This window comes from Arvicola amphibius, chromosome 10, assembly GCF_903992535.2.
Source record: "Arvicola amphibius chromosome 10, mArvAmp1.2, whole genome shotgun sequence".
Classification (NCBI taxonomy): Eukaryota; Metazoa; Chordata; class Mammalia; order Rodentia; family Cricetidae; genus Arvicola; species Arvicola amphibius.
Genome location: NC_052056.1, coordinates 119213602 through 119239836, shown reverse-complemented (window position 1 = coordinate 119239836; position 26235 = coordinate 119213602). Strand labels below are relative to the sequence as shown.

The following is a 26235-nucleotide window of genomic DNA, read 5'->3' as shown; positions in this document are numbered from 1 at the left end:
CCAACCCTGACCAGAATATCTTAGATACCAACTGATTCCCACATGTGTGACTGCCCATCTGATTTCAACGTGTGTGTGTGCGTGTGTGTGTGTGTGTGTGTGTGTGACAACCCCCCTCCACTCCATGGCTGACTAGAGCCACAGGCATGAGCCCAGCTGAGATCAGAACCACTCAGTCAATTCGTTCTACAGAGGTTAACATGAGGTCATTCTCCCTGCCGCATCCAGCATCCCTGGGCTGAAGCTTGGTCCTCATGTGGTGATGTGGAGCTGTGCTGGAGACCTGGAGGGGTCTCGGGGGAGGTTAGTCATTGAGGGCATACACTTGCTCAGGGTACAGTCTGTGAGAGTGGACGGCTATGACAAGTACTCGCCTGACCTGGGATCCCTCTGGCTTCCTGTCAAGCCATGTGACCTCTTCCTCTTACCCTGGCTTCTGCCATGGTGCAATCTTGTATACTGGGATGGCTGAGAGGGACCTCAGCAGAAGCAGAACAGATGGGACCACATGACTTTGAACTTTGTCTCCTAATAGATTAAAAATAATGCAAAATAAGTTTCTTTATCAAGTCCCTAGACCCATATTTTGTTACAGCAATAGCAAAGAGACTTATATACCATTTATTTCTAAAAATTAAAACGACGGAGACCTGACCTCTTTCAGTCTTTCTTTTTATAAATGTATTTTGTCCACCACTGCCTCCCTCTACCTCCTGATAGTGCCTCCAACTACATTTTCCATCCAACGTCATGATCTTCTAAAGTTATGAATAATCCATGGGCTGGAGAGAGGGCTCGGCCATTAAAGGCTAGGCTCACAACCCAAAAATATAAAGTTATGAATAATCTCATGAACCCAGTCAGTGCTGCCTATGTGTGACCATCCACTGGGCATAGGTAACCTACCAGAGATTTAGCCATGCACACAAATAAATCCCAGATTGCCTTTACGAAAAAGGCAGATACCCAGCCAGGTAAATTCAGTTTGTGGTAATTGATGGGGGAAAAGGTTAGGAAAGAGGCAGAGGTGGGAGGAGGATTGTACTTTTAAGAAAGGTCTCGTGAAGATGGTGGGATTGAATGGTGGCCACCAGGGAGCAGAGATGTTTGGTGAGATGTTAGTCAAAGAATGGAAGACTTCTGTCAGGGGCTCAGGAGATGGTTCAGTGGGTGAAGAGTACTTGGGTATGCATGAGAACCCGAGCTTGAATCTGCAGCACATGTATGCAAAGCTTTGCATGGCTGTGTGTGTGTCACCTACTGTAGGGGTTGGAGACAGGAGGGTCACTGGGGACAGCTTCAGTGAGACTGTCTCAAGGTAATAAAGTGGGGAGTGACAGGACAGGGCAACCACATCCTTCTCTGGCCTCCGTGCGCACACATGTGTACACATAGAACACTATATAACTACATGCAACACTAGCTGCTTCTCCAACCTGGTGCAGCCCTGTCTAGTCAGCCCCCTTGGCTTTTCTGCAATGTCCCCAACACTCCAGATGGCTCTCTTGATTCTCACTTACTCTGAGGAGCTATGGCTTCAGCAGGCATGAACAAAATTCTGGCCAGGGGAAGCATGCTTATCAGCTGCAGGCAAGACTCCCTGGACTGATTCCTCCTAAGTGTCTGTTGGGGACTGCAGACCCTCAGACCCTAAATTTTCTGTGACCCCTTGCCTGCCGGAGTGAATGACTTGTTTTCCTGTGCTTGAAGTTGCTCTGGGCATAAAACCCTCAAGAATTCCTGATGGCAGGGGAATGATTTCTGGTGGACTTGCAGGTGAAAAATCCTGAGAGCTAGGGCATGGCCACTAGTCAAGGAGAGCCCTATATAAGCTGCCCTGGAACACAATAAAATTGGCATTCTTGTTTCAAGGATGACCTGTGTGTAGTGTGTGTGTGTGTGCGCACACATGTGCGTGAGTGTATATTTCAATCTCCAGTCCCTTGCCCAACTTGCAAACCATCCCATGATGCAGGCGCTGTAAGTGTCCAATAAGGCAACATAACCGGGTGGCCACATAGTCCCACAACTTAGGAGAGGCACCAGCTCACATCATGTGCTCTCCTGTGCATGCTACTGAAGGTTGAGTGGATCCAGCATAAGTTGGTGCATTTCTGGAACCCCATGAGTCTTCCCACCCTCCATATCTGTTCCAGATCACCCGCAACTTCTTGTCCCATGCCTGTCACACTGGTGGCTTCTACCTCAAAGCACCTAAGCCTTAACATGAAGGTGTACTGACCACAGGGGCATACCAGAATGCAATCCAGCAGCATTTTAGGCTTGCATCCAGAGTAGCCCACCTCACCCAGTTGTGTCAGACGTGAAGTAGACACCACTCAGCTCCTTGAAGCATTAGACATTACCAGCATCCCTCAGGTGGCCCCTGTCTTGCATCATGTATGCTGTTAAAAAAAACAAAAACAAAAAACACTAAAGGGTAGAGATGGCTTAGGTGGTAAAGGGGGTGCCACACAAGCATGAGGACCCAAGTTCCATCCACAGCGCCCATGCAGAATGCCAGGCATGGTAGCCGTGTGCACTTGTAACGCCAGGGTTAGGGAGACAGGTGGAGTGTTCCTGGAGCTCATCTAGCTAAATGGACGAGTGCCCCAGGCCCCGGGAGACAGTGGCTCAAAGAAAGTAAGGGATGTCCAATAGTGATCTCTGGCCTTTGCACATGTGTATATATGTGGACTTACATTTGTGATTATATACTACAAACACAAAATAACCTAATTAAAACTAATTTTGTAAACCTGAGATTAGAATATAATGGTTTCAATCAGTTGAAAGCCTGGTTCATAGATGGTAACTTCTTGGACAGTGGGACAGGCTGTTCTCTAGCTTAGTGTTGAGGGAGAGAGAGTAAGAGAGAGAGGGGAGGGGTGAAGAGAGAGAGAGGGGAGGGGTGAAGAGAGAGAGAGGGGAGGGGTGAAGAGAGAGAGAGGGGAGGGGTGAGGAGAGAGAGAGAGGGGAGGGGTGAGGAGAGAGAGAGAGGGGAGGGGTGAAGAGAGAGAGAGAGGGGAGGGGTGAGGAGAGAGAGAGAGGGGAGGGGTGAGGAGAGAGAGAGAGGGGAGGGGTGAGGAGAGAGAGAGAGGGGAGGGGTGAAGAGAGAGAGAGGGGAGGGGTGAAGAGAGAGAGAGGGGAGGGGTGAAGAGAGAGGGGAGGGGTGAAGAGAGAGGGGAGGGGTGAAGAGAGAGGGGAGGGGGGAAGAGAGAGGGGGGGGGTGAAGAGAGAGGGGAGGGGTGAAGAGAGAGGGGAGGGGTGAAGAGAGAGGGGAGGGGGGAAGAGAGAGGGGAGGGGTGAAGAGAGAGGGGGGGGGTGAAGAGAGAGGGGGGGGTGAAGAGAGAGGGGGGGGGGGAAGAGAGAGGGGGGGTGAAGAGAGAGGGGGGGGGAAGAGAGAGAGGGGGGAAGAGAGAGAGGGGGGAAGAGAGAGAGGGGGGGAGAGAGAGAGGGGGGTGAAGAGAGAGAGGGGGGTGAAGAGAGAGAGGGGGGGGGGGGGGTGAAGAGAGAGGGGGGGGGTGAAGAGAGAGAGGGGGGGTGAAGAGAGAGGGGGGGGTGAAGAGAGGGGGGGGGTGAAGAGAGAGAGGGGGGGTGAAGAGAGAGGGGGGGGGGAGAGAGAGAGGGGGGGGGGGAGAGAGAGGGGGGGGGTGAAGAGAGAGAGGGGGGGTGAAGAGAGAGGGGGGGGTGAAGAGAGAGAGGGGGGGGGAAGAGAGAGAGGGGGGGTGAAGAGAGAGAGGGGGGGTGAAGAGAGAGGAGAGGGGGGAAGAGAGAGAGGGGGGAAGAGAGAGAGGGGGGGTGAAGAGAGAGAGGGGGGTGAAGAGAGAGAGGGGGGGGTGAAGAGAGAGGGGGGGTGAAGAGAGAGAGGGGGGGTGAAGAGAGAGAGGGGGGGTGAAGAGAGAGAGAGGGGAGGGGTGAAGAGAGAGAGAAAGAGAGAGAAAAAGAGAAAGAAAGACAAAGAGAAAGAAAGAGAAAGAGAAAGAAAGAGAAAGAGAAAGAGTAAGTATATGCAGTGTTCAGAGACAACAGAGGCATCATATCCCCTGGGACTGAGTTAAAGGCGACTATAAGCTATGTGTTGTAGGTGTTGGGAACAGAATCCAGGTCTTCTGCAAGAGCAGCAGGTACTCTTAACCACTGAGTAGCTTCTCCGACCCCTGTGACTTTTCTATGAGACACCATGGATGAAGATGCCATCTTAAAGTCTTTGATGTTCCAAAGGCTCCATCTTTGAATCTATCACATGGGGAAGGATGAACCTCATGAGTTCTGGGAGACCCATGAAAGCTCCCAGGAGGATAAATCCCTGGTTCTCAGGGCGGTCCCCTCTCTGGTAGCCACTCTTAGCTGTGAGACATCCTAGGAACAGGAGAGAGGGCAGGGACATGAAACAGGAGGAAATGGTTCCCCAGGCTACAGTCTTTGAGAAGCAGACCCTGAGCCCATAGTTGTTTTAACTGGTCTCAGGATGAGTTGGTGTGTGCAGAACTGATAGTCTTATCAAGAAGCCACTTGGGCACAAATCTGAGCTCTGCATACCATTCCCATGCAGCTGAAGCAGGTGGGCTTAGGAGCTGTTGGAAGTAGGGGCCACTTTGATCCACTTAGCCTGGATGTTCTGAGCCAGAGATTGAAGGACCCCCCTCTTTCCCCCAAACACACCTGGAAGCCTTTAGAACAAAGTCTGGTCCCTTAGATTTAGAAGTTTCAGGCTCCTGCCTTGATCCCGGCTGCTCTCTTCTCAGTCCTCCCCACTCCCTTGCATTCTCTACCTGCTCTGAAGTTATTGGAGCCTGGTGTGAATTTAGCAACAATAAAAACCATCAAAGGGCTTGGTCCTGAGAGCAATCAGAGCAGGGGAGGTTGCAATAAAGGAAAATCCTGCCAGGAAAGGTGTGACTTCAAGGAGAGCTGAGGAGGAGTGACCTTGGGGAGGGGCCTCTGCCGGGGGAAGTAGGTGAGGTCAACACGTGGGATGACTTAGGGACCATCTGGCCTGGATCCAGGCAGAGATGGAAAACAAGGCCACTCTGCTGTCCCCAGGATGTCTACTTGGGGGCATCACGGCATCTAGTGATACAGGGTTCTCTATGCCAGTCTTACTTGGATACCCATCCTAGACTTTGCATTTTGCCACCTGGCTCTCATGTTTCTCCAATCTTAGCGAATCTGTCCCATGTATCAAGAACATCTGTGTGTCCTGCTCAGGGTGCAGGGTAGGTGGAAGACATGACGGAGCCACCTGCAGTCTCTGCTCTTGTGAGTTTCCTTTGCATGCAAAAGACCCGTCTTCCCTGCGTTATGGCAGGCTATGTGGTAGTGTTGAAGGCAAGGAAGAGAATAGGGGTAAAGACATGGACAGTCATGGGGCCACTGATAAGGCCTCAGCCCTGCCTTCTCAGGATATTTCTAACGAGACTCAAGGAGAAGAGTGACCCTCGTAGGCCAGAAGAGAAAGCTGCTTTAGCCGAGCGTAGCCACAGGCTGCGGCTTTTGTGGTCTTTTCTCTTTTCACTTAAGAGGCTTCCCATATTTGAACATCCTCCCTCCCCGATTCAAGCTTTCGCTTCAGAAGGTCTGATGAGTGACTGTCAGTTCAGAGGCTACCTCCTCGAAAAAAACCCCTGGCTTGCTGTTCTCTGCCCCCAGATTTCAACTGCAATCACAAGCTTCTCCCTCCTTGCCTCAGCTGCAGACAGCTGCCTTGCTGTTGCCAATGGCTCATCAGCCTGGCTGTTCCATTTGATGTAGCATCACTCGGTATGGCATCTTTGCTCTAGAACTCCCGGATGGGGTGTGTGGACCCCTTTTTAGACCTGGGTTACAGCTTGCATGTCGAGTCCCCGTGTCCAGATTCAACCATTATCAGACCCAAGCACTACCCAGCCACCCTGAAAAGCATATTGCATTTCTTACTGCTGAGTCATCCTGTAAATCACTGAGGGGCAGACACGTTTCTCAAGGGACAGTGTTGCCAGTTCTTTACAGAAGGGGCATTGGCACCACGGGAGTGCCTACAAGGGAGTGGGTAACCAAGCTGCCTCCACATGTCCAGTTACAGTTCATGTACCTAGCTCAGCCCACATTGCCCACTGGAGTCAGGGCTGCTCAGGTGGCCCACACGGTCTCAGGGAGGTTCCACCTCAGGCCTTTCTGAAGGAGCTTTAAGCCATAATTGCTGACCCAGGAAGTGTTGGTGCTGAGTCTATCAAACGGTTGAATGCCAGCATTCTTCCTTTTAGTCTCAGAGCCAAAACTAATATAAACACCCCATTTTCCATCCGTTACTCTAATTCCATCAGCAAGCTGACCAGACCTGACCCTGAGCTGCAGCCGCTTCTGATTTATGACCTCACCAACAGATGTAGTGGGTTGAGACCCGAGTTGGGTATCTAAGAAGCCGAGAGGAGGCTGGGTCAAGAACCTCATGACAGATGCTCCAACCTTCATGCAGATGGAGGTGGGAGGGTCACAGTCTTCTTGAAGGAAGAGACAGAAGCTGGAGGCTTAGTTGGGTGGGTGGGAGAAAAGACAGGCTCATCTATCTGGGGCAGAAGCTGAGAATTTTTTATATCCTCTCCAACTCTTAAGTTATCTGGGGCTGGAAGAGGAGGAAAGTCAAATATGGAGATTAAAAGCAACTTAGGGAAGGAAAGGGTTTATGGGTTTACAGCTACATACAGTTCACCATGAACTCAAGGCAAGAGCTTGAAGACAACCACGGAGTGTTGTCTGATGAGTCTTTTTCTCTACTGTATCTTCAGCGCTTGAGAATCTCTCTTCCATCTCTTGTATTCTGCTGTTTATGCTTGCATTTGTGGTTCCTGATCAGTTTCTCATGTTTTATTTCTATAATTCCCTCTGCTTGTGTTTTCTTTATTGTCTCTATTTCAATTTTCAAGTTTTGAATAGTTTTTCATATGTTTGATTCTTGATTTTTTTTAAAAAGGGATTTGCTGAAGTCTTCCAATTTCCAATGGTCTTTTCCTCCATTTTCTTTGAGGAAATTTATCATTTCCTCTTTAAGAGTTTCAAACATTCACACAGTGAAACCCTGTCTCAAAAAAAAGGAAGAAGGCAGAAATCTGTAAGACAGTCTCCAGAAGCCCAAGCAGGATTGTAGGCATGTGCTGTGAAAATCAATTAAAGAATGACTCTTGGCAGGTCTGAGACAGTGATTTCCAAAAGAGCAGGACTGAGCCAGCGACCTGGGCCAGAGCAGACCTGGGTCAATGTACTCCACGAGAGTAGTAGCAGATCCAGACCAGGGTCATTTGTGGAAGCAGGACTGGGCTAGCTACCTAGGCAGGATCAGGCCTGAGGCAGTAAGCTCCATGGGAGTGAAACTGAACCAGCTACGTAGGCTGGAGCAGGCCTGAGAAAGTGAGCTTCATGGGAGCAGCAGCAGATCCAGACCAGGGACATTTGCAGATGCAGGACTGAGCCAGCAACCTGGGTCAGAGCAGGCCTGAGACAGCAAACTCCACAGAAGCAGGTACAGGAGAGCAACCACTGAGCAAGCGGGCCAGAGACAGAGCACTGTGGGACTAGATTTGAATCTGAGACCTTCAAGGGAGTATACCTAAGCCAGGACACTCCTGTGGGTCTGGGTATGCGTCTAGGACTTCCACGGAACTAGGCCTGAGCCAGGAGCTCTGTGGGTCTGGGCATGAATCTGGGACATCCAAGGGAGTAGGCAGAAATCAGAGATCTCTGTGGGTCTAGGCAATGAGTCTGGGACCTCTGAGGGAGTAGATTAGAATACCAGAGGCTTTTACAGGACCAATCCCAACCCAGGAATCTCTGCAGAAATGGATCCAGACCAAGGACATTTACAGAAACAGGTTTGAGCTGACATCCTAGGCTAGACCAGCCCTGAGACAGCAAACTCCAAGGGAGCAGAGCAAAGCCCGGGAGCACCGAGAGACCTCCAGGAACATGGAGTGATCAATGGGGTAACTAGAACCGAGGCACTGACTGTACCGCAAGAACCACCATCTGGGCCTTGGATTCACTGGCACCTAGAAGATCAACAGAATCTCAGACATCCCTAACCACACCTATTAGAGGAAAAGATGAGTAGAAAAGGTAAGATCACACGCAACACCACAAAGAGCAACACAACACCAGTAAAACCTAAAGACCCTACAAAAGTAAGACCTGAACAACCAAATATGGATGAAGCAGAAGATGATCTAAAAAATAACTTCAGGAGAATGTTTGAAACTCGAAGAGGAAATGAGAAATTCCCCTCAAAGAAATGGAGGAAAAATTGGTAGACATCCCTTAAAAAAAACATGAAAGAAACTGTTCAAGACTTGAAAACTGAAATAGAGACAATAAAGAAAACACAAGCCAAAGGAATTATAGAAACAGGAATAATGAGAAAACAATCAGGAACCACAAATGCAAGCATAAACAGCAGAATACAAGGGATGGAAGAGATTCTCAAGCGCTGAAGATAAAATAGAGGAAATAGACTCAGTTAAAGAAAACATTAAATCTAACAAAAGCTTAACCCAAAATATCCAGGAAATATGGGGCACCATGAAAAGACCAAACCTAATAGATATAGAAGGAGAAGTTCAACTCAAAAGCACAGAATATATTTAAGAAGATCATAGAAAAAAAACTTTCCCAAACTCAAAGAAGATATGCCTATGAGAAGATACAAGAAGTATACAGAACACCAAATAGACTGAATCAATAATAAAACAGTAAACATACAGAAGAAAGAAAGACTGTTAAGAGCTGCAAAGGAAAAAGGCCAAGTAACATGAAGGCCGACCTATCAGAATTACACCCGACTTCTCATTGGAGACAATGAAAGCCAGAAGGTCATGGTAAAACGTTATGCAGAAATTAAGAGACCATGGCTCTTCTGGAAAACACCAAGTGGCTGATGATGCTGGTGTAGTGGGAGGGCCTGGAGGACCCGGGGGCCCAGGATTAGGAGGCCGTGGCGGCTTCTGCGGAGGATTTGGCAGTGGTCTGAGGGGCCAAGGCAGTGGTCGAGGCCGCAGGGCTCGCGGGGGTAAAGCTGAAGACAAGGAGTGGATTCCCGTCATCAAGCTGGGCCGCCTGGTTAAGGACATGAAAATCAAGTCCCCAGAGGAGATCTACCTGTTCTCCCTGCCCATTAAGGAGTCCGAGATTGACTTTTTTTCTGGGAGCTTCCCTAAAGGATGAGGTTCTGAAGATCATGCCCACGCAGAAGCAGACTAGGGCAGGCCAGCGGACCAGGTTCAAGGCTTTTGTCGCAATTGGGGACTAGAATGGTCACGTAGGTCTCAGTGGTCTCGGTGTCAAGTGTTCCAGGGAGGTAGCCACTGCCATCCGAGGGGCCATCATCTTGGCCAAACTTTCCATTGTCCCTGTACGGAGAGGCTACTGGGGGAACAAGATTGGCAAGCCCCACACTGTTCTGTGCAAAGTGACAGGCTGCTGTGGTTCTGTGCTGGTGTGTCTCATTCCTGCCCCCAGAGGCACTGGCATAGTCTCCGCTCCTGTGCCCAAGAAGCTACTGATGATGGCCGGCATTGATGACTGCTACACATCAGCCAGGGGCTGCACTGCCACCCTGGGCAACTTTGCCAAGGCCACCTTTGATGCCATCTCTAAAGAACTACAGCTACCTGACCCCCCGACCTCTGGAAAGAGACTGTGTTCACCAAGTCTCCTTAGCAGGAATTCACTGAGCATCTTGTGAAAACCCACACCAGAGTCTCTGTTCAGAGGACCCAGGCTCCAGCTGTGGCCACCACATAAGGGTTTTTATACAATAAAAGTGAATTAAGTCTGTTAAAATAATTAAGAGACCATGGATGCCAGCCCAGACTACTATACCCAGCAAAACTTTCAATCACCATAGAAGGTCGTAAAAAGATATTCCATGACAAAACCAGATTTAACTGATACCCAGCCACAAACGAAGCCTACACAAAATACAAGAAAAACTCCAACCCAAGGAAGTCAGCTACATCAACAAAAACACACAATTGGTCTCACAGCAGCAAATCTCAAAGGGGAAAATGTACAAATATCACCAACAATGAAAACTAAATTAACAGGAGATAGTAATCACTGGTCATTAATATCCCTTAACATAAATGAACTCAACTCGCCTATAAAAAGATGCAGGCTAACAGATTGTATACAAAAAGAATCCATCCTTCTGCATACAAGAAACACCTCAACCTCAAAGACAAGACATTGCCTCAGAGTAAAAGGTTTGGGAAAAAAGTTTTCCAATCAAATGGACCTAAAAAGCTGATGTAGCTATCCTAACATCCAACAAAATAGACTTCAAGCTAAAAACCAGTCAAAAGAGGTCATTTCATATTAGTCACAGGAAAAAAAGAGGAAATCTCAATACTGAATTATTTATGCCCCAAATATAAGGGCACCCTCATATGTAAAAGAAACACTTCTAAATCTTAAACCACACATTAAATCCTGAACACTAATAGTGGGAGACTTCAACATTCCACACTCACCACTGGACAGGTCAGACAAAAAATGAACAGAGAAATAAGAACTAAGATATTATGACTCAAATGGACTTAAAAGACATCCATAGAATATTCCAAACAGAAAAGAATCTTCTCAGCACCTCATGGAAACTTCTCAAAAATTGACCACATACTCGGTAACAAAACAAACCTTAAATACAAAAAATTGGAATAACCCCATGTATCTTATATCACCATAGCTTAAAACTAGAAGTCAACAGCAATACTAATTCCAGAAAGCCCACAAAACACATGGAAATTAAACAGTGCTCACTTAAAATCAATGGGTCAAAGAAGAAATGAAGCGAGAAACTAAAGACTTCCTAAAATTCAATGAAAATGACCGCACAACATACCTAAATTTATGGGACACAATGAAAGCAGTGTTAAGAGGAAAGTTCATAGCACTAAATGGCTACATAAAGCTAGAAAAATCCCACACTAGTGAATTAACAGAACATTTGAAAACTTAAAAAGCAAACTCACCGAAGAGAACTAGATGGCAGAAGATAAATTGAGAGCTGAAAACAAAATAGAAACAAATAGAGACAAAGAGTTGGTTCTTTGAGAAAACAAAATAGACAAACCTTAATCCAAACTAAAAGTATATCCAAATTAACAAAATCAGAAATGAAAAAGGGGACATAACAAATGGAGGAAATACAGAGAATCAGGTCATATTTCAAAAACTTGTACTCCACAAAATTGGAAAACTTAAAGGAAATGGACAACTTTCTGGATAAATATCACTTACCAAAATAAAATCAAGACCAGATAAGCAAATTAAACAGACCTATAACTGCTGAAGAAATAGAAACAGTCATCAAGTCTCCCAATCAAAGCCCAGGACCAGATGGTTTCAGCTCAGAATTCTACAAGATTTTCAAAGAACTAATACCAATACTCCTCAAATTGTTCCACATAATAGACACATAAGGAACATTGCCAAACTCTTTGAGGCTACAGTTACCCGAATCACACAAAGATATTACTAAGAAAGAAAATTACAAACCAATCTCAATCATGAACATTGATGCAAAAATACTCAATATACTGACTGGCGAATCAAATCCAAGAACATATCAGAACCATCATCTCCCACGATCAAGTCAGCTTTATCCCAGAGATGAAGAGATGGTTCAACTTAAAAATCTGTCAATGTAATCCATCATAAACAAACTGGAAAAATAAAAAACATACGATCATCTCTTTAGATGCCAAAAAGCTTTCAACAAAATATAATATCCCTTCATGATAAAGGTCTTGGAGAGAACAGGTATACAAGAAGCATATCTAAACATAATAAAGGCAATATACAGCAAGCCAACAGCCAACATCAAACTAAGTGGAGAGAAACTTCCAATGATCCCACTGAAGTCAGGAACAAGACAAGGTTGTCCACTCTCTCCATATCTAGTCCAATATAGTTCTTGAGGTCCTAGCTAGAGCAATAAGAAAACTAGATCAAGGGGATACAAACTGGAAAAGTCGAACTCCCACTATTTGCTGATATTTTACATTAGCGACCCCAACATTTCTACCAAGGAACTTCTACAACTCAAACAAAATGTAGGAGGATATAAGATTAACCTAAAAAAAAAAATTAGTAGCCATCCTGTACAGATAAATGGGCTGAAAAAGAAATCAGAAACATCACCCACCACAAATAGCATAAAATATCTTGGAGTAACTCTAAACAAGTGGAAGACTTGTATGGACAAGAACTTTAAATCTTTGAAGAAAAATTGACACCAGAAAGTGGTAGAATTAACATACTAAACATGGGACTCTTACCAAAAGCAATCTAGATTCAATGCAATGCCCAGCAAAATCCCAGCAAAATTCTTCAGACCTTCGAAGAATGGTACTCCACTTCATTTGGAAAAACAAAAAACCCAGGATAACCAGAACAATCCTATACCATAAAAACTTGGAGGCATCACAATCCCTGACTTCAAACTCTACACTACAGAGCTACAGTACTGAAAACATCCTGGTATTGGCATAAAAAGACAGGAGGACCAAATGGAACCAAAGACCCAGATATTAATCCACACATCTTTGAGCACCTGATTTTTGACAAAGCAAAAAATATTAAATGGAAAAAAGTATATTTAATAGTGCTGGCATAACTAGATATCAACATGTAGAAAAGTGAAAATAGACCCATTTAGCCTTTTGTGCATGGTGATAGATATGGATCAAAGACCATTGGGAAACTCGCGGGGGGGGGGGGCGCTCTCACAGGCCCAAGTCAAAAGTGGTTCAGTCATTCCCAGTCACTGGAGGACATGTCTCACCAGGAAAATTAAATCTAGAGCCTTCTGTAAAAAAAAAAAAAATACTGATCTAGATGATGGAATAAACATGGATAAATAAAAAAATTTCAGTAGGAAATAGGAAACATTGACCAACTTCTATAAATGATCATAGCTAAGAGTGCATATAAATGAAATTGTAATTGTGGGTTTGATTGACATGGGTGTGAACGTGAATATCATTCCAGAATCTTGACATCCAAATTGGCCTCTTCAAGAAGCATATGTTCAATTGCTAGGGATTTGAACCCTACCCTCAAGTGAAACAAAGCACGATATGGGTTGACTGCATAAGGACAGAAAGACAGAGGAAAGCTGAGGCCATATGTGGCTAATATTACAGTGAATTTATGGGGTTGTGACCTGTTGCAGCAATGAACACCCAGCTTAACATTCCTGAAGTCCCAGGAACTCATAATCCTGGGAAGGATATTATAAGGTACTATGCAAAAGGTCAGCCATTCAGGCTGTACAAGAACACAAAGCAACTAGCAAACCTTTAGAGGTACCAATGGCCCTACCTTTAAAATGATTGAGAAACCAATATGGGTTAAAAAGTGACTGTTAAAAGATAAACTGCATGTTTTAGAACAGCTGGTACAGGAGCAACTAGATGCTCACCATATTGACTAATCAACCAGCCCTTGGAATTCTCCTGTATTTGTTGTTAAAAAAATCTGGTAAATGGAGAATGGTGACAGACCTAAGAGCTGTCAACAAGGTTATTCAACCTATGGACTCTACAGTCTGGAATTCTCTGCCTTCTGTTGCCAAAATGATGGCCTCTTATAGTTACTGATTTGAGAGATTGTATTGTTTCTTCACTATACCTTTATAAGAAAAGGACAAAAATTTGCCTTCACAGTGCCTACTTATAATTCTCAACCTACTAGGAGATACCAGTAGACTATCCTTCCAATATGCTCAATAGTCTCAACTCCACGTCAACACTTTGTAAATCAGCCATTGAAAATACATTTAAGAACTGCCTAAATCTCTGATTTACCATTACATCGATGACATTTTGCTATCTGATTCAGATACTTTTGGCAAAAACTACTTTTTCACTTTTTCTAAATGGGGGTTACAAATTGCTCCTGAAAAAAAATACAGAGGAGATTGTCAATTGCCTAGGTTATAAAATAGTTTTGCAGAAAATTAGGACACAAAAGGCACAAATTACGAGAGACTGGCTGAGGACTCTTGACTTTCAAAGATTGTTAGGAGGCATTTCCAGTCTCCAGCTGGCAGTTGGGATAACACCTGATCTGAATTCATTTAAACAAAACTCTAGATGGTGACAAAGGCTTAAATAGTCCCAGAGAATAGCTGAAGCAGAAAAGGAATTGAAAAATTACAGGAGGCACATGTGGATAGGGTGAATCCAAATTCTAATTGCATTCTAGTCATATTGCCTTCCAGAATTCCCCCACAGTAATTTTAATACAAAGGGAAGATCTTAGAATGGATATTTTTACCACATAAACCAAATAAATTAAAAACTTATGTGGAAAAAGTATGAATTATAAAAGGAAAATTGGGACTATGATCAACTAGCAGGTATAGACCCAGCAGAGATTATAGTGCCTTTTACTTCTGATAAAATTATGGGAAGATAATCTTGGCAAAGAGCTTGTGCTAATTTTTTTTAGGAGAGATTAATGGCAATTATCCCAAAAGTGATAGAATTAACCTTATACAGAAAATTACTTGGATCCTTTCCCACATTGTATGGGACACACCAATACTGGAGCCCATACATTCTATACTGATGCAAATAAATCAGGAAAGGCAGGTTACAAATTAGATTTAAGTAAGGTGGAACAAAACCCTTATAATTCTGTCCAAAAGGTAGAATTATATGTTATTCTCATGGTGCTAAGGGATTTTAAAGAACTTCTTAATATACTGATTCACAATATGCAGAAAATTGTTTTGCATATTAAAACTGCTGAATTTATACCAGATACAGAATTGACTATTATTCATACAGGTTCAAGATATAATCAGGAATAGGCTTTGTCCCATATACATAACATACGGGTCTGCCAGGTCCTCTAGCACAAGGTAATGCAGAAATTGATCAATTACCGAGCTTGAAAGTGTGTTGAATGTCTCAGAATTCCTAAGAAACATGTCAATAGCGAAGGTTAAAAGAGTTCTTATCACATGGCAACAAGCTAAGGAGATTATAAAGAGAATGTCCTACTTGCTCTTTCTATAATCAAACACCATTGCTGGCAGGGAGTAACCCACAGGGTACTCAAAGGAATGAAATCTGGCAGATGAATGTGTTCTACTATGCAGAATTTAGAAAGTTAAAATACGTACATCACATCATTGACACTTATTCAAGTTTTCAGCGGGCAACTGCTTTAAGCTCAGAAAAGGTTGATTCAGTAACCACATATTAGAAGTTATGGACATCATGGGTATACCTGATGTCCATACAATTACAGATAGATAATGGTCCAGAATATATCTAAGAAAATGAAACCGTGTTTTGCTTTTTAAGCATATTACAAGGTATACCACACAATCCTACAGGTTACACAGTTGTAGAAGAGATCAAACCAAGCTATAAATATGTTAAACAGAAAGGGATGAAAAATACCCCCAGAAACAAGATTACATAATGCTTTATTAACTTGAATTTTCTTAATGCTAATGAGAAAGGGACAACAGCAGCAGAGAGACATTGGGTAATAGACAAGTCTTAATCAAATCAGCCGGTGTATTTCAAGGATGTGTTGCTCTCATAATGGAAGCCAGGAGATGTGCTACATTGGGGAAAGGGTTTTGCTCTTATTTCCACAGGAGAAGAAAAACTATGGATACCATCAAAATTAATAAAGACTCTGAAAAAGAAATCTCTTGAGAAATGACAGCTCATCCACAATGGTGACTACCATACAGGTTGGTAAAAGAGATCATAGAGTTGGGGCAGGATTCTGCTCTTGCCTTTACAGAAAGATATACACCTTCAAAAATTCAAGAGACCCTGGATGTTTGGATGCTGACAGAAGGAAAAATAACTATCCACTAAGGAACATCAAGAAAAATATGACTTGTAAGGATAGGTGATAAATACATACGTTTAAATATATATGTTTATGAATATATAGAATTGGCGTTGGAGTTGGACAACAGCTCCATCTTTCTCTAAATCCAAGCATGTTAAAAAGAAAAATTTAGAGTTTGTCTCATGTCAAAGAGTCATCTGGTATGGGACAGAAATTCTCCATACCTATTTGTCTCTATCGTACCTTTCATTGAAAGTATATAGTCTTTATATGTCTATATAAATAACATTTAAGTTTTCCACAATGAATAATGAATTTCCCTGCAGTAATCTTTGAAGTTTCCAGAAGAAATAGGGCCCCACAACAACTTCATGGTTGATATGACATCATGATGCTGATAGTGCTACGATGAGACCTGCTTTTGTTCCAACTAGCTGAAATGGTGCACTTTTACAATGTTCTGGCCAGAACTCCAAATAGGAACCTCAGAAAAACCTTGCCAAATACTCAGACTATTTGGAACTATACCAGACAGTAATCTTGGGACTTAGTCATTTTACTTTCACAGGATCCCAGAGAAAGAACATAGCGCCCATGACAGCTGGAAGTAATTCTAGAAGATGATGTCCCCTCTCAAAGTTTGTCCTCATTGATAGGGACATCATTTAGGGGTTGATTATAATTGGTATAGGGTTGGGGGTTGGGGAAGAAATTTTGCAGGCTCAGGTATCTTTGAAAAGAGAAAATTGGATAGATTAGTGTAAGATGGTTTTGAAAGTTTTCCTGCCTCTGAAAATGGTCTATCAGTTACTCTAGGCCTTAGCCAAAGTTGGTTGCTCCAACGTTGCAAATGAGACCAAATTCCTATAGCACCTTCCCCTTTTGTTTGGGTGATTGACCAGGTAAGCCAGTTATCTCATTTGTTGCACATTTTGGAAGTTACTTGATTGCGCTTCCTGTTTATTCAATATTATTTCCATTCTTGGGTCTCCAATGGAGTTGGAGACTAGATAGTTGTAGTTACTTTCCTCTCATGACTTGGCCAAGTTATAAGACTTAAACTCATTAGGATAGGATAATTTTGAAACATTACATGTTTCTTGCTTGATATGGTTTGTGCTGGTTGTAATTCTAATTTTTGTACCTGATATTTGTTTTTATTGTATATAACTTTGTATTAGGCTTAGAACTTTCTTATTTAAACAAAAGGGGAAGGTGCTATAGGAATTCCTACCGCCAGTAGCCTTTAAGTTACCCGCCCACTTGAGTGTGGCCTCTTATATATGCCGATGAAAAGCAACATGTTTGGTCTCTTTTCCGGCTGCTGTTTCCCCATTCGAGCAGAAGATTGCTATCTGTGAGTCTACCCTTAAATAAATAACCCTTTGTTATACTCAATTCTGAGCTAGTGTGGGTTTTAAGTGTCCTTCATCTGTGGATACTAATTCAGGCATGCTCTTTGCCTCCACTCTGGGGGAAAAGTGAAGGATGTAAAAAGCCATTGCCTCCAAGCTTTTGCCTACATTCCCCCCCCCCAATGGATTAAAACAGACAATGGACCAGCTTATCAGTAGAGGCTTTCAATTATTCTGTGACAATTTTGACATCCTTCATAAGACAGGAATACCTTATAACACCCAGGGACAGTCCATAGTGGAACAGGCTCAAATTCTCAAAGACTATATTCACAAAACAAAAAAGGGAGTATAGTACTCCCCGGAATATCCTTTCTAGTGTTTTCTATATATTAAATTTTCTAACAGTTGAAACACATACTCAAACATGGGCTGCTCAGAGGCACTGGCAGCCCCGTGGCTCTACTCATCCGATGGCACAGTGGAAGGATGTGTTGACTGGAATGTGGAGGGGCCTGATCCAGTCCTCACTTGGGGGTGTGGAAGTGTATGTGTTTCCGCAGGATACTGAAAGTCCCATTTGGATTCCTGGATGGCTTGTGCATCCTATGGATGGTTCTCTTGACCATCAGCCATGACCAATAGGTAGGATGGGAGCTGGTCAGGAATCCTCCGGTGCTGATGTTGGTGGGCCTGGATAATCCCGCATGGCCGTGCTTCCTTTCCACTGATTGGGCTATGGAACAGCCAGCCATTTCCATTGATTGGAAACATAATATTGTTGGTATGTGGAAACTATCTGGCAGTTTGTTTTACTCCTGATGAATTTTCCTTGTGTTAAATGTTGGCCTGGCACTATGGTCTATGGCCAGAGCACATTATTCATTATGGTGATGGGGACTGTGATCACTTTACAAGAAGAATGTTAAGATTCTCGGGAGTTTCATTTCTGGAATCTAGCCCAATGTGGTGTAGTGTCTACCTTCACAGGAGGGCATCTCTGGACTTCATTGCCTCTGTTTAAATTTTGGACCCTTGGCTGTGCAGGATTCTACATTGTTTAATGGCGCAGAGCAAGATGGAGAAGCCAGTGCCAAAATAGGGCTTCTCATGCGGCTCTCTGGCTAACCATACCTTGAGTGAGTCTGCCCTTGAGTGTTCAAGTTTTGTGGCATTGGAACAGCTGTTGGGTGAACGAGATGATTGCTGCTATGGCCCAGGTTCCAGGCTTGGTGCCTGTGCCTGTGAGTCAGCGGAGACTTAGATTGCAGCCACTGTGGTGGCCGCTACTGTCACTGCTGCAGCCCGAGACAGAATTGCCAGTCAGACAACTGCTGTGGCTAACACTGTTGATCCCCTAGCCGGACAGGTTGCCACTGCCTCAGAAAACCAGAATTCCCTTAATGAGCATTTTCACCAGGGCATTATCTGGCCTGACCTATAGACCCTCCCTTTATGAGAGCAGATGGAATTGTTGTGGGATTTGGTTGGCTGCTCCCTTTCCTATTGTCATGTGTGCCACACTCATGCCAGTCCAGCCACTTCTATTTGGCCTAGGCTTGCTGAACACCTGGTCTGGCACTGTTGCCCCAGGAACTCCTGTAGCTGGAGGGTTTCTATTGCTCTGCCTCTACAACAGGCAGCAGCAGCAACAGCGTAAATTTGCCCCCAAGTGAGCGGGCTTCCTCCGAGCACAGTATGGGTCAGCAGGCTACGAAAGACCAGTGAGCCAGAGATGGGGAAGACAGGAGCCTGTCACAATCAGCCTAAGACAGAGGCCTTGCATGCTGAGGTAAGTATTCTTGATAACAGGTAAGATGTGAGTTTGCGATTCTGCAACCCAGGACAGGCCTGGTCTAATTATACAGAAGACTGAAGACCCTCAGACTTCGAATTTTCTATGACTCCTTGCCTACCAGAGTGAACAATTTGTTTTCCTATGCTTGCAGCTGCTCTGGGCACGAGACCCTCATGAATTCCTGATGGCAGGGGAGTGGTTTCTGGTGGGCTTGCAGCTAAGAAAATCCCGAGAGTTAGGGTGTGGCCATTAGTCAAGGAGAACCCTATATAAGCTGCCTCAGACCACGAAATTGGCATTCTTGTTTCAAAAGGATGATCCGTGTCTGTGTGTGTTTCAATCTCCAGCCCCTTGCCCAACTTGCGAACTGTCCCCTGGTGCAGGCGTCATTCTTAGACTGCATAGGTCCCCCCCTCTTAAGGATGGTACTGCACAGAGTGGACTGGCTTCTGTGACACCAACTCCTGACCAAGAAAATGCCCCACAGGCACAACCTCAATGGAGATAATGCTGGCTTGTGTCAAGCTGGCATGAACTAGCCTGCACAGCTACCATCCCTGCCTGCATGGGTCCTTGGGATTCCCTGTTTCACGGATCAGCTTTCAACACAAGAATTAGCCCAGCCAGGCCTCGCACAGAGTGTAGTACTTCCTGAAAATAGGGGAAAAGACAAGAAAATGGAAGAATGACTCAAATTCCTGCTTTTTCTTTTTATCATGTTTGGGTAAATGCAAATTTGTGCATGAACTTTCAGGATGTACAAGGTCAGGCTCACAACTTGCCTTGCCAAGACTCATTCTCAGGAACTTCACCCTTCCTGGGCACAGGGGATGCAAAGGACACTGAGTGAGAAGCCCAAGAAATATGACAGAACCCCAATACCAGTGACTGTCAGTAGGAACCAACCAGAATCACGGACATCTGGTCAACCAGGAACCACACAAAAGCTGACCAGACAGATCAGCGAGTTAGAGAAGCCTCTTGTCCAACAAGAGGCCACCAAGACCGCCACAAGTAAGATCTAGGGAAGTGACTGTCCCTGGGTACACAGAACTAGGCTTTCATTGCTTATTCCAGTTGGAATATTCCTTTGTAGCATACAAGGCCAGACTCCATTAGCAATGCAAACCAAGGTAAAGGTGGACAGGGACCAGGGAACGATGGTCAGAATACAATCCATAAACAAAGGTGCCTGAGGACTCCAAGTCTTATCTGTTCCTCCCTAACATGGGTTATTCCTTGGATGTGCTTCCCTGTCCCTCCCCAGGTGTAGCAGAGAGGAACGAGTTCACTTTATAGAGAATTCCTTACAACCGGCTATTGCTTATAGGCCTCTGTAGAAAAACATGTTTGTGCCAGGTGAGTCTTGCCCTTGGGTATATTTAGACTATTCTTAACCTCAGAGTATAAATTAATACTCTGAATAAAGTTGTCTATTGCACAGGACAGCCTCACTTTTACGCCCCACTTTTCCATGTTCGTACTGCCAACCTGAGGGGTAAACAAAGCCTCCTGCAGGGCCCAGGATGTACACATACTTAATGAACAAGGTTAGGGTTTGATTCATGTGACTCATCTTTAATTTATCATGAATCTGGGACATGTTCTGCTTTTCATTTACTTCACTTTAACGAATAGGGTTTTTGTTCATTTGAGGTAGGGGCTTACAGGACAGGAGACTTAAGCTCTGACTCTTCCTGCCTCTGCTTCTGAAAGACCCCCAGTGTGGGGAGACTCTCACTCAAGTCTCGGGATAACACGACCACCCCCCCCCCCAGTAACTCATGAGACCGTCCTTGCTGCAATCACATGAGGTTTAATCAACAAGATGGGAACCAGTGCACTGGGGCCGAGACTCATAACCCACACAGGGGAAGAGTTTGACCCCAGTCACTGGGAGAAGGGCTTTTTAAGGGAAGGAACCACAGCCCAGTAATCTGAAAGGGGTAGGGAGGGCATCACAAAATCCCGAAAATACCAGTGATGATCACAAGGGGGCAACTCCCTGTTTCTCAAGATTATTTATACTCAAGATTACAATCTAACCTTTTCAGCTAGTTCCTGAAACTGAACCAGCTAATCCTAGATTTCTGATTCTTTTCTCCCTGATTAGATTTTTGGCTCTATTTTTTCCTGCTGGGGGGGGGGGTCTGGATTTATCCAGGTCTTTCACTTCCCCAGTGCTAGACTGCAGGCATGAGCGGCCATCACACCCAAGTCAAGTCTTCCCTTTCCTAGTGAGGACATCAGCTATGCCTTGAAAAGGACAGAGCTTTGAGATTCCCAACCATCATGGCCAGCTTAGAATTATAAAATTTGTGCTTTGGGAACAAACATTAATGTTGGAGCAAGAACAAAGTTTTCAGGTATCTCTATGGCTTTGGTGGCCTCTCTCCCAATTGATCATGCATGGCCCAACTTCCAGTATTTTATAGACACATGAAAATAAAGGATAGTTTATTTTCATGCTTAGAGTGTTAACTTTCAGGATGGAATGGTTGATGGTGTCATGAACTTAATAGCTTTCAGCTTGACAAGAGCTTTATAGGTGGTGGATGACCTCAGGGAAGTCAGCCTGCGGATCCAAACATCAACTGTGCCTTCCAGGTGGATCACCCTCCTCTGGCTTGGTACCCACACCCTGGTCCCTAAGGAGAAAACATTTACTGTAGAAATATGCTCATCAAGGGAGCAATCTGGATTTACTGTGTTGCTGTACCCTGGCTTTGTTTGTACTCAGGGAAGCCCCATCTCCCTCATGGGATTCTCATTCAGAGCCAGCCAACTCTGACCCAGGATGAAGCAGAGTCACTGAAATGAAAAGGGTTAATTATCCATCGTGTTCGACATTTCAAATCGGCACACTGAAAATGTCAAAGACAGTGGAAAGAACTTGGTTAGACACTTTTTGGTTAGACACTCTTAAGGCTGGGGACCAAGTGTGACCTTAGCCTTGGTCGCCCTTCTAGGAGTGTTTAAGCGTACAAACCTGAGACAGGGTCAGTGTCCTGGCTGGCCTGGATCTACTGTCTCCCCTGCCCCACTACTTTTCTGCATGTCCTTGAGACCTTCAGAAACTCAGGAGTCTTGTCCCTTCTAAGTCTGGGTCAGGCCAATGTGTAGAGGATGCAAGAGTTATAGCCATCCAACAAGGGGACTTTTATCAGAAAGAAGTGGGAGTACGCAACATCACTGTGCAAAACAAAGCCGCTTAAGCTCCAGTTTGTTTAGAGACCATAAGCTGACTGATTTTACTCCATCTTGACATGAGCTAGAGTCATCTGAGAAGAGACCTCAACTGAAAAAAAGCCTCTGTAATACTGGGCTGTAGGCAAATCTGCTCTTTATTTCCTACCTCATACATTACGTCCCAGCCATGGCATTCCTTCCCTTCCCTCCTTCCATTCCAGCCCCCAACACCTTCCCGTCCACTCTCAAGTTTCTATTCAGAAACGAGCAGGCCTCCCAGGGATATCAACTGCATAACAAGTTATAAGACTAGGCCATAAGCCCTCGCATCAGGGCTGGAGGAGGCAACCCAGTAGGGGGAAAAGGGTCCTAAAAAGCAGGCAAGAGAGAACCCTCGCTCCTGCTGTCAGGAGTCCAACACAACCAAGCTACACAACCATAGCAATGTACACATATACATATACATACACAAACGAGATAGAGGACCTAGCTCGGTACCATTATTCTATGGGTGAGTGACTGTCACTCCAATCTCTGTGAGGCCCTACTTAGTTGATTCCGTGGGCCTTGTTTCTTCTGGTGCCCTCTACCCATCTGACTCCTATAACCTTTCCTCCCATCTTGCAGGGTTCCTCAAGCTCTGGCCTAATGTTTGACTGTGGATCTCTGCATCATCTGCTCCCATCAATTGCTGGATGAAGCCTCTGTGGGGATTGCTCTAGGCTCCAGTCAATGAGTAGAAAGTCATCAGGAATTATTTTATTGACTTTCTGTCAGTTGCGTTTGTTTCTATCCTAAGTTTCTGGGCTATCCAGCTGCTAGGTCCTAGAGTTCCTTCAGAGGCTCTTGTGGAATGAGCCTCAAGTATGAACAGCCATTGGTTGGTCCCTCCAAGTTCTTTACAACCGTCATTCCCAGAACGTCTTTTACAGGCAGGGCAAACTGTAGGTAGATGCTGGGGTTTGGGCACCGTCCCAGAACTGCTTCTGGAAGCCTTGCCTGGTTCAGAATCCATATCTCCCCTTTCCTAGAAGCCTTCGCTAGGATCAACCCTCAGATTCCAGGAAGTTTCCATTGAACTAGATTTCCACATTGCCCGCCCCATGCCCCCCCCCCCAGTTCTAGTCATCTCTCCCAGCATCCCCTTTCACTCCCACCTGATCCCTATCGCTCCCCACCTGCCCACGGCCTCTGTTCTATTTCCCCTTCCCAAAGAGTTCCATGCGTCCTGCTTCTCCCCTCCCCCGCTTGAGGCCTCCTTAAGGGATGGCCCCGTCCCATTGTAGATGGAGTCATCCCTGGGCAAGGGGTCCTGGGATCTATAAGAAAGCAGGCTGAGCAAGCCAGCAAAAGCAGCACGCCATGGCTTCTACATCAGCTCCTGCCTCCAAGATTCTGCCCTGCTCGAGTTCCTGTCCTTACTTCCTTCAGTGATCGACAGTGATGTGGGAGAGTGAGCCAGATAAACCTTTCCCCCCACCCCGCCTGTTGCTTTGGGCATGGTGTTTTATTATAACAATAGTAACCCAAGACAGACCAAGTCCAGTAGGAGCAGAGACCTGGACATGTCTGTTCGATAGGAAACCAAAGCTGGGCAGAACTCTGCTGGGCAGCCGGAGACTCCTTGATGCCCATCTGTGTCTCTTCTGCCTATTCCTAGAAGACTTAGTGTCTTAAGGTTTCCATTGCTATGACAAAACATGATGAAAAGAAAAAGTTGGGGAGGAAAGGGTTTGTTTGCCTCACTCCTCCAGATCGATGGAGGAAGTCAGGACAGGAACTCAAGCAGCGCAGGATCCTGACTGAGGCAGCAGCTGACGCAGAGGCCATGGTGGGGAGTTGCTTACTGGTTTGCTTCCCTTGGTTTGCTCAGCCTGCTCATTAGAATCCAGGACCAGCAGCCCAGGGATGGCGCCACCCACCCATGGGCTGAGCCCTCCAGCTGATCACTGAAAAGATGCTTTACAGCTGGATCTCCTGGAGGCATTTCCTCAACTGAGGCTCCTTCCTCTCTGAGGACTCTAGCGTGTCGAGTTGACACAAAGCCAGCTAGTACACCTAAGGTTATCGTGTCCTGGCATCTTTCCCACACAGGCCGAGTTCAGCTACGGCCTTGAACAGAAGTGGCCCAGTGGGTCCTTAACTATTGCCTCCTCATGCACCTGTAGTTTACAGTGTCTTTTTGCAGGTGCTTACTAGTACCCAGAGAGGCTTGCAGGGGATGACTGGAGCTGTGGCCTTGGCGTGGTCTCCACAAATCATAAGCAGAAGCCATAGTTAGAAGCAATAGAGCTTAGCATCCCTTAGCGTCCCTTCCAGCCAGCAGATGGAACCCAAGCATCCAGCTACCTTCTTCACCTGCCCTGGATGCAGGCAAAAGCCCAGGTTGGACCGAGGCTTGAAGACGCTGCAGCCAAATAGGTTTCTTTTGTACCTGTTAAATAGTTAGAAACGTACTCAAAAAGATAGTCTAGGGCCAAAAACTAAGAATACTTGGCTCTTGCAAGAGGACCTGCGTTCGGCTTCCTGTACCCTTTGTCAGGACTCACAACCGTCTATAACTAGAGCTCCAGGGGATTTGATGCCCTCTTCTGGCCTCTTCAGGTACTGCACTCATGTGCACATCCCTGCCCCATTCCCCTCCCAAGTCTTAAAAACTAATTTTAATACTTTTAGGGAATACTTTTTATGGGATTTTTACCTGGAGTATCAGTGAGAGTTATTTTGCTAAATTCTCATTTAATTTTTAAAGATGCATCACTAGGTACCACAGCAGGCATATGGAATTCAGGACAGCTTGGGGTCCCGGGCATTCAACTCAGGTCTTTGGGCTTGACAGCAAGCACTTCTGAGCCACCTTGCTGTCCCTTTAAGAAACTAGTGTCTATCCACTGTGCAGAGCGATGGTTTTCCTAATGACATACACCCATGCTCTTTCTAACTTTGGACCTTATGAAGGCCCCCATTAAACTAGGATGCAAACCCAAGTTACAGAAAACCAATGATGTCAGAGCACACTGGCATGTGGCTTTCACACTAAGTTTAGTCCAGGGTCTGTGCCCCTGAGGCTTCTTTTTGTATAACGTTGATAAAGAACCTCAGTTTGAAGAGTCAGCTGTTCAGATTTCTTCTCCATGGCTAAGATTTTAGGGCTCATAGTCTCGAGTGTTTCCTGAAACCTTGTAAGATGAAGATCTTTGGTTTTCATAAACTTCCCTGAGGATGTTGTGGTGGGCGAATCTGGGTCGGGGTGGGGGGGGAGTGTGTTGCAGGCCTGCAATTCTAGATCCTTGGGAGACTGGTGTAGGAAGTTCAAGGCTTGCCTGGGAAACTTAAGAGACCCCGTCTTCAAAATAAAGAGGGCTGGGGATAGAGTTTGGTAGGAAAAGTGCTTGCCCTAGCATGAGGCTCTTTGTTTAATCTCCAGGACCAATGGCAGAATTTGCATTGCTTTGTGCACACAAGTGCCCATGTCTTCATTACGCAAGTCTTCCAAACAAGTATCTATTGGGTCAGAAGGGCTCCTGTGCACACGGGAATGGGGTCTTCCAAACCCATGGAGACATCACCCAAGTTATTCAAGGGCTTCTGGTCGATTCCAGATCTTTGAGCTTATGCAGAGCATAAACAAGAATCCACTATAGCCAAGTCTGGTGACCTCGAAAGTCAAACCAAATGAATGCAAGTTTGGCACCATTATTTTCTAGAGGAGAAACATTTTTTAGACAATCCCCCCAGAAGGTCATGTACAGCCCCAGTAAGGTACATCAAGATTTTTCTCTAGTGAGGAACCTTGAAACACTCCGCCCTAAATCAAATTCATCCTCAGTCTCAGCGATGGTGTGGAAGAAAAATGCTGAAAGGTGAGATCCACGAAGGATGAATGACACCAGGGGAGCAGTATCATCTGGACGATGTAAGCTCAGACTGTGGCAGCCTCCACAGGGCCCGTACAGTGCCAAGTAAGACGGAACTCTAGTGTTGAAAGAGTGGCCATGATCTCCCACCCCCAAGAACTTATCTCCAGATGACAACTAC

General features: G+C 45.3%; 1 pseudogene; it reads left to right on the top strand.

Moving 5' to 3' along the window:
* Nucleotides 1-8856: 8856 nt before the first annotated feature.
* On the top strand, nucleotides 8857-9771 carry LOC119824419 (annotated as a pseudogene).
* The last annotated feature ends 16464 nt before the right edge of the window (nucleotides 9772-26235 follow it).